This window comes from Phyllostomus discolor, chromosome X (assembly GCF_004126475.2).
Source record: "Phyllostomus discolor isolate MPI-MPIP mPhyDis1 chromosome X, mPhyDis1.pri.v3, whole genome shotgun sequence".
NCBI lineage: Eukaryota > Metazoa > Chordata > Mammalia > Chiroptera > Phyllostomidae > Phyllostomus > Phyllostomus discolor.
In genome coordinates this window covers 101,091,640-101,105,743 of record NC_050198.1, presented here as the reverse complement: position 1 = coordinate 101,105,743, position 14,104 = coordinate 101,091,640, and the positions used below count along the sequence as shown (strand labels likewise).

At 38.8% G+C, this 14,104-nt stretch overlaps 1 pseudogene; it reads left to right on the top strand.

Moving 5' to 3' along the window:
• The first annotated feature begins 212 nt into the window (after nucleotides 1-212).
• Nucleotides 213-14,104, top strand: part of LOC114504911 — a 49,731-nt pseudogene continuing 35,839 nt past the window's right edge.

The following is a 14,104-nucleotide window of genomic DNA, read 5'->3' as shown; positions in this document are numbered from 1 at the left end:
ACACTATACCACAATCCCAGGGGTGCAAATAGTACACAAAAGAGAAAACAAAAACTAGTGCTATAACACCATCTACTGGAAAATAAAAGAAAGTACCCTACCTATTACCTGCTGAATTGTTCAGAGCAAATAGTCTCTAAATAAGAAAAGAGTTTGCTACCTCAAATGTTCAGGCAAAAAATTCATCAAATAACATGAACAAGCTAGGAAACATGGAAGCACATAAACAAAATGAAAAGTCTCCAGAAATCAAACTGACAGTCATGGAAGACTGCAATTTAAATGACAGAGATATTGAGAATGCAGTTATGAAGATGCTTAAAAGGATACAAGAGATCTCAGACAGGCAGTTTAATGAGTTCAGGTATAAAGTCATTTAATAAAAGAAGTACTTCACCAAAGAGATTGAAACTATAAAAAAGAACCAAACACAATCTCTGGAGATGAAGAAGTTAATAAATAGGATGAGAAATGCATTAGAAAGCATTGGGAACAGAACAGACCAGATGGAAGAGAGAATTAGTAAGTTCGAAGAAAGAAATGTAGAAATGGCCCAGGGGGAGGAAGAGAGAGAACTAAGAGTTTTTTTAAAAAAGGAGTTCTGTGATAATTATCTAAATCCATTAGAAAGAGCAACATAAAAATATTAGGCATCCCAGAAGAAGAGATGGAGAAGGGGACAGGAATTGATGAAAACACCCCAAGCCTATGGAGAGAGCTGTACTTAAGAATAGAGGAAGCTAACACCTAATTATACCAATACAAGAAGACCTTTTCCAAGACACATTTTATTCAAACTGGCATAAAGTAATGACAAAGAATGTTCAAGGTAGCCAGGGGAAACTATAATCTACCACAGAAATGCCATTTGATTATTATCAAATTATTCAGTAGAAACATTAGAGAGATGCAAGATGGAGGAGGAGTGAGCGGAGGCTACACTCACCTTTTCCCAGGACCAATCTGGAATTATAACTAAATTGTGGGAAAATCATCCAGAATAAACAACTGAGCAATAGCAGGAGAGAAGCCTTATAACCATGGACAGACAGAAGAAACAACTTCACCACAATGTGACTGGTACAGAGTGCAGAGGAGACCCAAGAGGGCTGGGTGGGCTCTCAGGGGTGGCAGCTGAAGGGCTGGAGGGATATTTTAGGGACTACATGTTTCTCATTGAGAAGTGTGGGGTCTGAACCCCAAGCTGGGCTCCCCAGCCTACAGCACCAGAGCCCAAAAAGTACCCAGATAACATCCAGCTATGAAAAGAAGCAGGGTTTCTCTCTGCCAGGGACAGATGGCTGGAGACACAGAGAGTCTTTTAAAGGGACAACCCATAAATTTTAATTTGTAGTCACTTACCCTGGGCTCCAGCAAAGGAAGGACAGAGTGGACTAGAGACGCTTGAGGAGAGACCAGGGATGGAGGCTTTGGGGAGAGAACTGATGGAGAAGCCACCAGGATCCTGATGCTGAGTCATCCCCTATACTGCAGGAGCCATCTTGCTCAGGGTGAGCACTCCCCCGAGTGGCATCAGCTTGAGGGGAAGCAATAGCCACACCTGCAGGAATTACTCTGGTCCACCCTGTGGTGTTTACCTGACTGCTGACTACAGAGTGACTAGATTAACAACTGAAGGAGTCAGCCACAGATGGTGGATCCTTGGTAGTCACAAACAGGCTGCCTAAGGCCAGACTGGGACACTACCTGACATCACCAGAGGCAAATCCAGAAAGAAAAAAACAGTGGTAAATATTAGAGGCTACCGAGACAAAATCCACCATGGTCTTCTTCATGATTTGTGGTATTTTATCTCCTACATAGTATTTTAACATTCATTTCTTGTACTTCAAGTTTGTGCATATTAAGTCACTAGATTTTGTGTTAGTTTATTTAAAATCCCCTGTTTTGCTCCTCCTTTCCTTTACTCCATTTCACCATCTTCTTTCCTCTTATTTTTGTTTTAAATTTTGTTTTCTCTCTTGCTACAACTTGTTTCCATTCTGCACTCTATTTCTTCCCTTTCCAGTCCCTCAAAACCATTTTTCTTGTCATTGGTCATCTCACATTCTTTTTCCACTCTTAAAATACCTACATTCTCTCTCCACCTTTATTAATATTTGCTCATTGGTTGTGGATAGGGTGGTTGTTGTTACATTTCTTCAATTTTACCTATAGATCTTCACTATTTTGGTATTTCAAATCTAAAATTTTACCATTCCCTTCTTCTATTCCATTCTGCCTCTCTCCTGCCCTTTCTTTCTTCATCTCAAATGTTAATTTTTCCCTGTCTTAGCCTGGTTTTTGTTCTTTATTCTTAATACTCCTCCCTCTATCATCTCAAAATCTCTTCCCTTTTCATTAGACATCTCAAACTTTTCTTTATTTTTCCCCACTTACTTCCATCATACCTATATTAATCTTAGCTCATTTGTTGTTGATAGTGCTGTGGTGGATCTTTTTCTCTAATTTGGTTCCTTTTTTATTTATTTACTTATTTTTTCCTTTTTCTTTCTCTATATCACTTTATTTTTTAAAATTTCTCTTTAAACCTTATAGTATATGTTTCCCTTCTCCATTCCTCCTTCTTCATTGCTTCATTTACAATGTAAATTTTACTTTCTTTCTCTCTTTGCCTAGCTCCAATTCCTTACTCTTATTATTGTTCCTCCCTCTGCCATCTCAAAATCATTTCTCCTTCAGTTAATCATCTCATATTCATTTCTCCTGTTTTATAATAGTCTTAATCTCTTCACACCCTTATTACTACTGGCTCATTTGCTGTTGATAGTTTGAATGTGGGTGGGTTATTTTTGTGGCTGTGGGTTTGCTTCCTGGGCTGTGTAGTTTTGTTCCACCAGCACCTGCACAGCAGCAATCAAGATATGGTGGGTGGAGAGACTCTCAGTCAGCCAACCAGAGGGAAGGACCCACCAAAAAATAACCCAATAACAACCAAAACCCAATTACAACCACAGAGCCCACATAAATGGCATAAAAGGTCAATCCCAGGAGCATCAAGTTCAGGAGATCAAGGAGAGAGACTACACCACTGAATCTCACAGCTCTCCTACCACAGAAGTTCACCCACAAAGACAGGGAGTCAAAGCACATCATTTTAAGAAGCAGAACAAAAAAGAAGAGTCTCCCCTAAAATAGGGAGACAAGTAGACAACCCCCAATTGAAGGGGAAGGGGGGATTCTCAGAAAGAGTGCTAAATGAAATAGAGGCAAGTAAACTATCAGGCACTGAGTTCAAAACAATGGTTATAAGGAAGCTCAATGAAGTCAGTAAGAACTACAAAGAACTACAGGGAAGCTACCAGGAACTTACATAAGCATGCAAAAGGACATAAAAACTATCAATAAGAGCCATAGGAAATTAGGAATACAATTTCTGAATTGAATAATACAGTAGAAGGAATTAAAAGCAGGCTAGATGAAGTAGAGGATAGAATCAGTGAGGTGGAGGACAAGGTAGAAAAAAGTCCCAGAAAGAGGAAGAAAAGGAAAAAAGACTCAAAAAGAACAAAGAATGGTTAAGGGGAATGAAGGAAAACATGAAACATAATAATGTCTGTATAATAGGAATACCAGAAGGAGAAAAAGAGGAGCAAGGGATAGAAAACCTGTTTGAAAAAGTAATGACAGAAAATTTCTCTAACTTGATGAGAGAAAAAAACAATCATACAAATCCAGGGAGCAGAGAGGATCCCAATCATGATGAGCCCAAAGACGCCCACTCCAAGACACATGATAATTAAAATGGCAAAATTCAAACTCAAAGAGAAAATCTTAAAAGCAGGAAGGGAGAAATAGCTAGTAACATACAAGTTAGCCCCGATAAGGCTATTAGCTTATTACTCAGCAGAAACACTACAAGCCAGAAGGAAATGGCAAGAAATATTCCAAGTAATGAAAACCAAAGGCCTGCAACCAAGACTACTCTACCCAGCAAGGCTCTTCATTAAATTGGAAGGCAGAATAAGGAGTTTCTCAAGCAAAAGAAGGCTAAAAGAATACACCTCCATGAAACCAGCATTGCAAGATATGCTAAAGGGACTGCTTTAAGAAGACGAAGAAAAAGAAAGAAAGAGGAACACAAGAACAAAGGGGAAAATGGCACAGAATAAATACCTCTCAATAATAACCTTAAATGTAAACATGACCCACACATATGCTGTCTACAAGAGACCCACCTCAGAACAAAAGATCTACATACACAGACTGAAAGTGAAGGGATGGAAAAAATATCCCAAGCAAATGGACATGGAAAAATAGCTGGGGTGGCAATACTTACATCAGACAAAACAGATTTTCAAAGCAAAGGCCATAAAAAAAGACAAAGGAGGATACTATATAATGCTTAAGGGAACAATCCATCAAGATGATACTACCCTCATAAACATATATGCACCCAACATAGGAGCACCTAAATATATAAGGAAAATCTTGGAGGAATTCAAGAAAGATATGGACAGCAACACAAAAAACAAAAGTCCAGGACCAGATGGCTTTATTGTTGAATTACATCGTGCATTCAAAAGGATTTAATAAAAAAAAATCCTTCACAATTTCTTTTTAAAAATTGAAGAGGAGGGAATACTTCCTAATGCATTTCATGAGAGAGGCCAAAATTACTCTGACACCAAAACCAGGCAAGGACAACACACAAAAAAGAAAATTACATACCAGTAACTCTGATGAATATAGATGCAAAAGTCCTGAACAAAATACTATCAAATTAAATATAGCAATACATTAAAAGGATCAACATCACAATCAAGGGGGAGTTCATTCCTGAGATACAAGAATGGTTCAAAATTTGCAAAACAATCAACATTATATACCACATTAAAAATTTTTTTAAAAATATTTGATCATCTCAATAGATGCAGGAAAAGCATCTGACATGAGACAATGTTCCAGTGCCAAGAAAAGAAGTCCCCATAACTTTTGGCTGTGAAACCTGTGGGTGGCTATTAAAATTTGCAGGGATTGTGGCTGAATGAGGCAGAGGCTGCTGAAGTCCTAGGTGTCCCTCTGAAAGGGCCTACACATGGAATTACTCTGACTTACTTGCTCTGCATTCAAGCTTTGGGGAAGCAGCTCAAATATCACGGGGGCATATGGGCAAGGGCTAGAGGAGCAGCTTTCATTTAGAACAAAGTGCTGGCAGAAGGCCATTGTTTCTTTACTGAGAACACTACCTGCCAGTGAAAGGGAGGGGGTACCATATTTAAGTCTCCATCAACCCAGCTAACATTGTTTACCCTTCCTGGGTGATTCACTGAGACTACACCCGACCCAACTTGAAGGCCCACCCAAGCTGCTTCTAGTGGCTTTTCTATATAAATTTCCTGTCTTGGCTTGTAAGGTGGGCTTTCCTAAAATCTCTCAAAGCTTCACAAACCTCAAAACAAGCATCTTCTGACCTGAGCGTACCCCATAACTCTTGCTAAGTGGCCCCAGGTTCACCACTAGCAGAAGACAGCCTTGGTTCCCAGCTTGGCCTCTCCAGGTACCTCCAAGCCCAGCACCAGTAGCAGCTGTCTACAGGAGAATGGAGACATTCCATTCCTCTACACAGTAGCTCCTCTGCTGTAGTCACTGCTGGTCCTCATAGATGATCAGTCTGGTGGTCATTCCCTCTCACTGATGTGTCAACAGCAATCAAAGCTCAACTACAAGAGAAGAGTGCACAGAGCCTACATGGGGGGCACAACCCAAGTGCCCAGCTCAGGTCATTGCGGGGGGCTGTGCCACTGGACCCCACAGGACAACTACTACATTAGGCCGTCCTAGCAAGACTGGAAGACATAGTAGCTCTACATAATACATAGAAACAAACACAGGGAGGCAGACAAAATGGGAAGGGAAAAAAAAAAAAAAAAAACATGTCCCAAATAAAAGAAGGGGAGAAATCTCCAGGAAAAGAGCTAAATTAAATGGAAGCAAGCAAACTACCAGACAGAGTTGAAAGCAATGGTTATAAGGATGCTCAAAGAACTTAGTGAGAACTTTAACAGCATGGAAAATGAAATGAAAACCATAAAAAAGAACCAGCAAAAAGGAAGAACACAATATCTGAAATGAAGAACATGATGAGGTCTGTCCAGAAAAAGTTCAACCATCGTTAATGTATGAGAATGGTGTGTGATATCATGATATTAGTGTAAACTGGCAGCCAAGGAGAGTGGACTGGAATGCGCATGTGTGAACAATTATGACTTCACTGTACTAATCAGAGGGGGTGGTAGACACTGTTGAGTGAGCATGTGTACTGTGTGGCTGTTGCATTCAAAATGAGTGAATAGAACAATGAATCTGCATCAAATTTTGTGTTAAGCTTGAACATTCCTCTGAGGAAACTATTTGGATGATTCAGAAGGCTGCAGTTTGGGAAACTGCTGATTGGCAACTTTATCACAACAATGTGCCCACTCATGCATCTTATCTCATGCAGAGTTTTTCTTGTAAGACATCAGATCACCCAGCTGACTCAGAGCCCTTAGAGCCCAGATTTGGTGCCCTGTGACTTCTGGCTTTTCCCAAAAGTAAAATCACCTTTGAAAGGAAAGAGATTTCAGGCAGTCAGTGATATTCAGGAAAATACAACAGGATAGCTGATGGCGATTGGGAGAACTGTGTGAGGTCCCAGGGTGCCTACTTTGAAGGGGACTGAGGCATCATTGTCCTATGTACAATACTTCTTGTATCATGTACCTTCTTCAATAAATGTCTCTATTTTTCATATTACATGGCTATATACCTTCTGGACAGACTTCATATATGAGAAATAATACATAAGAAGCAGATTAGAGGAAGCAGAGAATCCAATCAATGGTTTGAAGATAAGGTAGCAGAAGACACCCAATCAGAGCAGAATAAAAAATAATTTTAAAAAATAAGGAAAGTTTAAGAAACCTCTGCAGCAATATCAAGAGTAACAACATCCACATAACAAGTGTACCAGAATGAAAAGAGAGAGAGAGCAAAGGCTTGAGAACTTATTCAAAGAAATAATGATGGAAATCCTTCCTTATCTGGTGAAAGAAAGACACACAAGTCCAAGAAGCACAAAGAGTCCCAAACAAGATGAACCCAAAGAGGCCCACACCAAGACACATCATAATTAAAATGCCAAAAGTTAAAGACAAAGAGAGAATCTTAAAAGCAGCAAAGGAAAAACAGTTAGTTACCTACAAGGGAGCTCCCATAAGACTGTCAGCTGATTTCTCATCAGAAACTTTGCAGGCCAAAAAGGATTTGGTGTGAAATATTCAACGTGATTAAAAACAAGTACCTACAACCAAAATTACTCTACCAAGGAAAGCTATCATTTAGAATCAAAGGACATATTAAGATCTTCCCAGACAAGAAAAAGTTGACAGAGTTCATCACCACAAATCCAGTCTAACGAGAAATGTTATATGTACCACATTTTCTTTATCCAATCATGTATGGAAAAACACTTTGGTTGTTTTCATATCTTGGCCACCACAAATAATGCAGCAATGACCATAGATAGGTGTGCATATATCTTTGTAAATAAATTTTTTCAAGTTTTTCAGGTGGATACCTAGAAGAGGGGTTGCTGGATCATATGGCAATTCTAGTCTTAATTTTTTGAGGAGCCTCTATACTGCTTTCCACAGTGGCTGTAGCAGTTTACACTCTGAGCAGCAGTGAATGAGAGCTCCTTTTTCTTCATAACCTCTTCAACACTTATTATTACTTGTCTTCTTGATAAGAACCATTTTAACAGGTGTGATGTGGTATCTCACTACAGTTTTGATTTGCATTTTCCTAATAGCTAGTGAAGTTGTGCTACATGTATAATGGAATACTACTCAGGGAAAGAAAATATGAAATACTGCTATTCACAAGAACACGGATGGATGTTGAGAATATCATGCTAAGCAAAATAAGTAAGACATAAAAAGTCAAGAACCATGATTTCACTCATATGTGGGGTATAAAACTGAATGAAATAAATGAATAAACAAGAAAAACAAACAAAAATCCCAAAACATCATATACACAAACAACAGTATAGTGGTTATCATAAGACAGGTATGTGGAGTGGGTTGTAAAGGGTAAATCGGGTCAAATATATGGTGACTGAAAAAGATTTGACTTGGGTGTTTTATCATATTTTTAAAAAATAATGTTTTGAAGAAGGCCATTTTGGATTAATATAATGGAGTGCTCTATTAGCTTCATGAATTTGCATGTTCAAATTTCTCCCGAGCTGTGAGAAGTTCTCAGCCATTATTGATTTAAACAAGCTTTTTACCCTCTTCTCTTTCTCCTCTTCCAGAACTCCAATAATTTTGCTAGTGGGTTTTTGGATGGTTTCTCATAAATCACATAGATCTTTTCCACTCCTTTTTATTCATCTTCCAGTTTTTCCTCCACAGATTACATTATTTCTAGTTTTTTACCTCATCTCACTGATTCTTTCTTCTATTTGTTCTACTTTGCTGTTGATGTTCTCTGTTTCATTTGTTCCATTTCATACATTAAATTTTTCTGCTCCAGAATCTCTAGATTCATTTTTATTATTTTTATCTTTTTGCTACATTTCTCATTTTGATTAGGTATTTTTCTTGGTTCCATTGAATTATCTCTGTGCTTCCCTATAACTCCCTGAGTTTCTGTAAAACACGTATTTTGTATTCTTTTCAGAAAATCATAGTTCTCTACATACATGGGTTCAACTACTGAAAGATTTTTGTGATCATTTGTTGATGTCATACTTCTTTAAAGTTTTCATGTTTCTTGAAGTTTTGCATTGTTGTTTTTACATTTGAATTAGCAGTTTCTTCCTCCAACTTTTACTAACTGCCTTCATTGCAATAATACCTTCCATGAGTCCTGCTATACGACTCTGAGGCTTTCTCATACGCATGCTCCACACTTCTTACTCCCTCTTGCGGCAGAATTCTTAAGCTCATTTGTCTTTCCTTGATCCTACATTGAACCAGCCATCTGCTGATATTTTCTCTTTTGTTTTCCTGAAGGTGGCAGTGTAGCTTAAGTTTGTGGTTTCTCTCTTGCATGCAAACCATGGTCTACTCTGTGCATGCCTTATAGGTCTAGTAGAGCTTCCTCTTATCACAGCCATCAAAAGTGTGAACAGGGGACCAGCTGGAGAATGTGGGGTATGTGGGTGCCTGTATGTTTGTTGGGTGGGGGATCCATTGGTAAGGATTTCCCACAGGGACTTAAAGGCAGGCTTCCTGATGGAGTCTAGAATGCAGTCAGCAGGAACCATGTACTTCTAATGCCCTCTGGAAATCTTATATGCCATCCTACTCATCTGCTCTTTCTTCCTACTTATAAAGCTTTTGAGTCTCTTCACAGTATGCCATACAACTGTGGAAGCTGGACATTCACTTATTGATTTTCCCTTTCCCCTGCAGACAAAATTAAAGGCTATCTATTTTAACCCTAAACTCTGCCATCTTGAGGAGGGATGACGATGGCAAAAGCAAGCCATTACCCACTTCAATGCATGCAATCTAATTTTTATTGCTCCAGTGGAGTGCTGGAAATATTTCTCTGGAAACCTGGGCATCCATAAAGGCCCTCTCATTTGTAGATGACCATCCAAGTTAGGGTTTGGCAGGCACTCCCAGCCTGTGGCCAAAAGGGGCCAGAGCAACTTCACAGTCTCTTGTAGGTTCCACACCTGGTACTAAAAGTCTGTTTACCTATTACCCAATACCCCAGTAAGCAAGACTCCTCCAGGTCCCTCAGTGTCCCACAACTCTCAAAGAGATACTTCTGTTTGTGATGGATACTGAATTCTTGTTGTTGAATGGGGAACAAATATTAAGGATGTCTTATGCCACCACAATTCTGACATCCATTCTCCCTCTTTCTATGTATGTATGTATGTATGTATGTATGTATGTATTTCACCTCCTCTCTCTCTCCAACCTGTGCCATTGCACCAATCATGTGTCTTGAAATGTGTGCAAGAAATTTATTTAGTAGGCCATTTAATAATTCCAATAATAATCAGTATTCTTTTTCCAAGCTGTAAAGAATCTGTAGTCTATATACTCAATTCTGTCCACATACATCTAATCTTTCTATTAGTCCCCAAAAAAGTCTGACTGCATTTTTATTCTTTCTTTCTCTTTCATCTTCTGTCAACAACAAGCCAGAACACACTTCTTTTCTTGTCCACTTTTGTAAAATGCCTTTTGGATTTCCTTCTTACTCTCCTTTTCACTGCCTCTTTAGTCCCCTAGTTTTTCCTTTATAATCCCATACCTGAAATATTTGTAGCAGCCTTTTGTTGTCCTCCATGACCTCAGGTGTTTGGCCTGTCTTATTTTTCTAAACTTTCACTAGGTCACTCCTTTCTTTATTCAGGTTCCTGTGATGACTTCTTATCATCTATGATATCAAGTCCCAACTCCTTTGCCTGCCTTTAGAAGACTTCCTCAGGCTATTCCACCTATCTAACACATTCCATTTCTCCAATACCATGCAATTATACCACTGCTCTTTCTTATACTCAGCCTCATCTCACCACTGTTGATACATTCCATGTTTGTTTCCTTTAACTCTTTGGTCACATTGTTTCTTTGCCCCAGAGTATCTACTGTCTTTCTTTAGCTTCTCTGATATTTCTCCCCCTTAAATGACCATAGTAAGTCCTGCATACTCTGTACATACATCATTGCCCTCAATATCTCTTTTTTGTAAATTTTGTGCATCATATATGTCTGTGATTCTTATGCTTGTCTCTGTCCCTGACTCAGGATTCTAAGCAAAGCATCTGTGAAATACTCCTTGACTCATATCTGTGAGCACCTACTGCAGTCCCTAGACACAAAAAGTATTCAAGAAATATATATTAGATAAATTGAAAAGCTCCTAGTACAGAACTGAGGGCACAGTTTCCATTATTAAAGACTTAGACACTTATTTACAATGATCTGATAAGACACCAAAGAAATACCAGTTCATCAAAGTCAAGCTCTTTGCCATGCACAGATTTTAATGCTTTGCTGTGTCTAGAACATCAAAGTGTAATCAGCACTACAACTTTGATATGAATGGGAATTTTGCTTTGGGGACAGAAACTAAGTTTCAGCATGTGTCTGAGAACTATCTTGGATTGGTTACCTGAATTATTAGGACTTTTGATGTGGGACCTGGATAAACTATGATTTCTCAGCAAGACACTGGGTCCATTCAAAGTGATAAATATGGTTAAACCACTGAAAGAATTAAGAATTCTGTGAAAAATACAGAAAAACAAATAGCCAGTTTGCCAGTTTTGTGAGTTCTACCTCTTTAGAGTTTAGGAAATAGCCTCAACTCCTGAAATTGCATAGGTTAATCCAGGAATGGCCTTTAGCATTATATTCTATATAGATATGAGCACTAGTAGAGGCCAACACCAGGACCTTCAGCCACCACTACTTATCCATGTTGTCAGAGAGCACAGACACTATCATGACTGCAGTGGGAGCACCAAGCAGCACAGAAAGAAACCCATGGAATGCCTCTCAGCCCCAGATGGAGTCAGTGGGATCTTTGAAAGTAATTTCCTTTATTTAGCCAACAAATATATGGAAGACCATTTTTATAAGTTTTTTCCTCAAGCAATCTCAGACTTCAGATATCTTCTGGAGAGAATGCTTCTAACAACTTTTCTGTAGATCAAATACTTTCAATCTTGGGTCCCTCACTGCAAAACTGACAACAATGAGCAATGATTCATGTTTAAAAAAACCACAATAATGGAAAATTTATTTCCATTTTCTGGAAAACAAACTTGGTCTAAAATTTATAAGCTATAAGTAGCAGCCCTTCTTGCAAAACTTCAGAATCTGCCACTCCAAGTTTAAGTTGCTGATGTCAAACAAGATATACTGTATGCAAAAAAAATGCAATATGTAATAAGTGATGGTCTACATGATATGATTTTTCCCCAAGTGATATAAATTCTTAAAATCATCACAAACTTCTACTGGTTTATGATTGTTTTGGTCAGGACACTAGCTTCTAAAAGGCTAGTATCTTTGAGGAGGCAAACTTATTTTTAATATCATAATGTGAATATATTTAAAAGTTATGCTCACTTTTTATATTCTTAGCTGAGTGTACAATAAAGGAAGGAAATAGGATAACTAGAATAAAGACAGAGAAGAGAAATAATTATTTATTTGGAGTATAAGCCAAAGCTGGGTGGGGGAGGGAAGCCTAAAAGGGATAGGTAGCAAGGTTAAAAAGCCAGAGGAGAGTGTAAAGATTTCTCGCAAACTAAAATTTGAAAGACTAGAAGAGCATTTGCAGGCAAAATAACAATGATAAAAGAGAGAGATAAGGAACTTCTATAAATGGGTACAATTTTGTGGAAATTGTAAAAATTAGAGTTCCCCAAACTTCCAGCATTCTCAACACAGTTCAAGTCATATAAAGGAACTCAGAGAAAGTAGGATTTTCATCTAAGCATCTCTCTTCAGCATTCTCTGTTAAAAAGTGCTACTTCTGCCACTTAAATTCAGGATATACATGCTGCTTCTTTTGAATGCTAATGATGTCTAACCAAATAGAAAATATCAATTAAAAAGAGGATATTATATAAAATAACCAGCAGAAATTACAGACATGAAAAGTACAAGAACTTTGAAAAGAAACAAAGAAAAGCAAACAAAAACTCAGACACATCCAACACTATGTTGGTTACCAGAGGGAAGGGGGTGGAGGCTTAATAATGGGTAAAGGGGGTCAAATACATGGTAATGGAAGAATATTTGACTTTGATTGGTAGGCACACAATATAATATACAGATGATTTATCATAGAAATGTATACTTGAAACCTATGTAATCTTATTAAGCAATGACACCTTAATACATTTAATATTTTTTATCCTCACTAAGGATATGTTTATTGATTTTAGAGAGAGAGGAAGGGAGAAAGAGAGAAGCATCAGTGCAAGAGGGAAACATTGATCGGTTGCCTCCCACCCATACGCTAACTAGGGATGTAACCAACAATGTAGGTGTGTGCCCTGAACAGCAATCAAACTTGCGACCTTTTGGTCTCTTCAATCAACTGAGCCATGCAGCCATGGCACACCCCAATAAATTTAATGTTAAAAATTCACTAGTGAGAATTCCAGCCAAGATGGAGGCGTAGGTAGATATACTGTGCCTCCTCGCACAACCAAAAGAAGGACAACAACAAATTTAAAAACAAAAAACAACCAGGATTGCTGGAAAATTGAACTGTATGGAAGTCCAACAACCAAGGAGTTAAAGAAGAAACATTCTTCCAGACCAGTAGGAGAGGTGGAGACAGGCAGCCAGGGCAGAGAGGACTCACAGCAAAGCAGTGGCTGGAGGACTGGGTGAGACAGCGGCTGGCAGAGCAGGCAGTCCCACACTTGCATGCGGGTAAACTGGGAAGAATACTGGAAAGCGAGACAGACCGCACAACCCAGGGTTACAGTGTGGGAAAATAAAGCCTCAAAACTTCTGATTGAAAAAACCTGTGGGGGTTGAGGTGGCGGGAGAAACTCTCAGCCTCACAGGAGAGTTCATTGGAGAGACTCACAGGGTCCTAAATGTATGCAAACCCACTCACCTGGTAAGAAACACCAGGAGGGCTCAATTTGCTTGTGGGTAGCAGAAGTAACTGAAAGCCTGCAGAGAGTTGAACAAGAACCATTGCTCCCTCATGGACCCCTCCCCCACATATAGCGCCACAACATTGCCCTGCCCTGGTGAATACCTAAGTCTCCACCCCTTAGAATGTAACAGGCGTGCCAAGACAAAAAAAAATGGCCCAGATGAAAGAACAGATCAAAGCTCCAGAAGAAATTCAACTAAGGAATGAAGATATAGACAACCTATCAGATGCAGAGTTCAAAACACTGGTAATCAGGATGCTCACAGAATGGTTGAGTATGTTCACAAAAATACAGGAAAAAGTGAAGGCTATGAAAAGTGAAATAAAGGAAAATGCACAGGAAACCAACAGTGATGGGAAGGAAACCGGGTCTTAAATCAATGGAGTGGACCAGAAGGAAGAAATAAACATTCAACGGGAACAGAATGAAGAAACACAA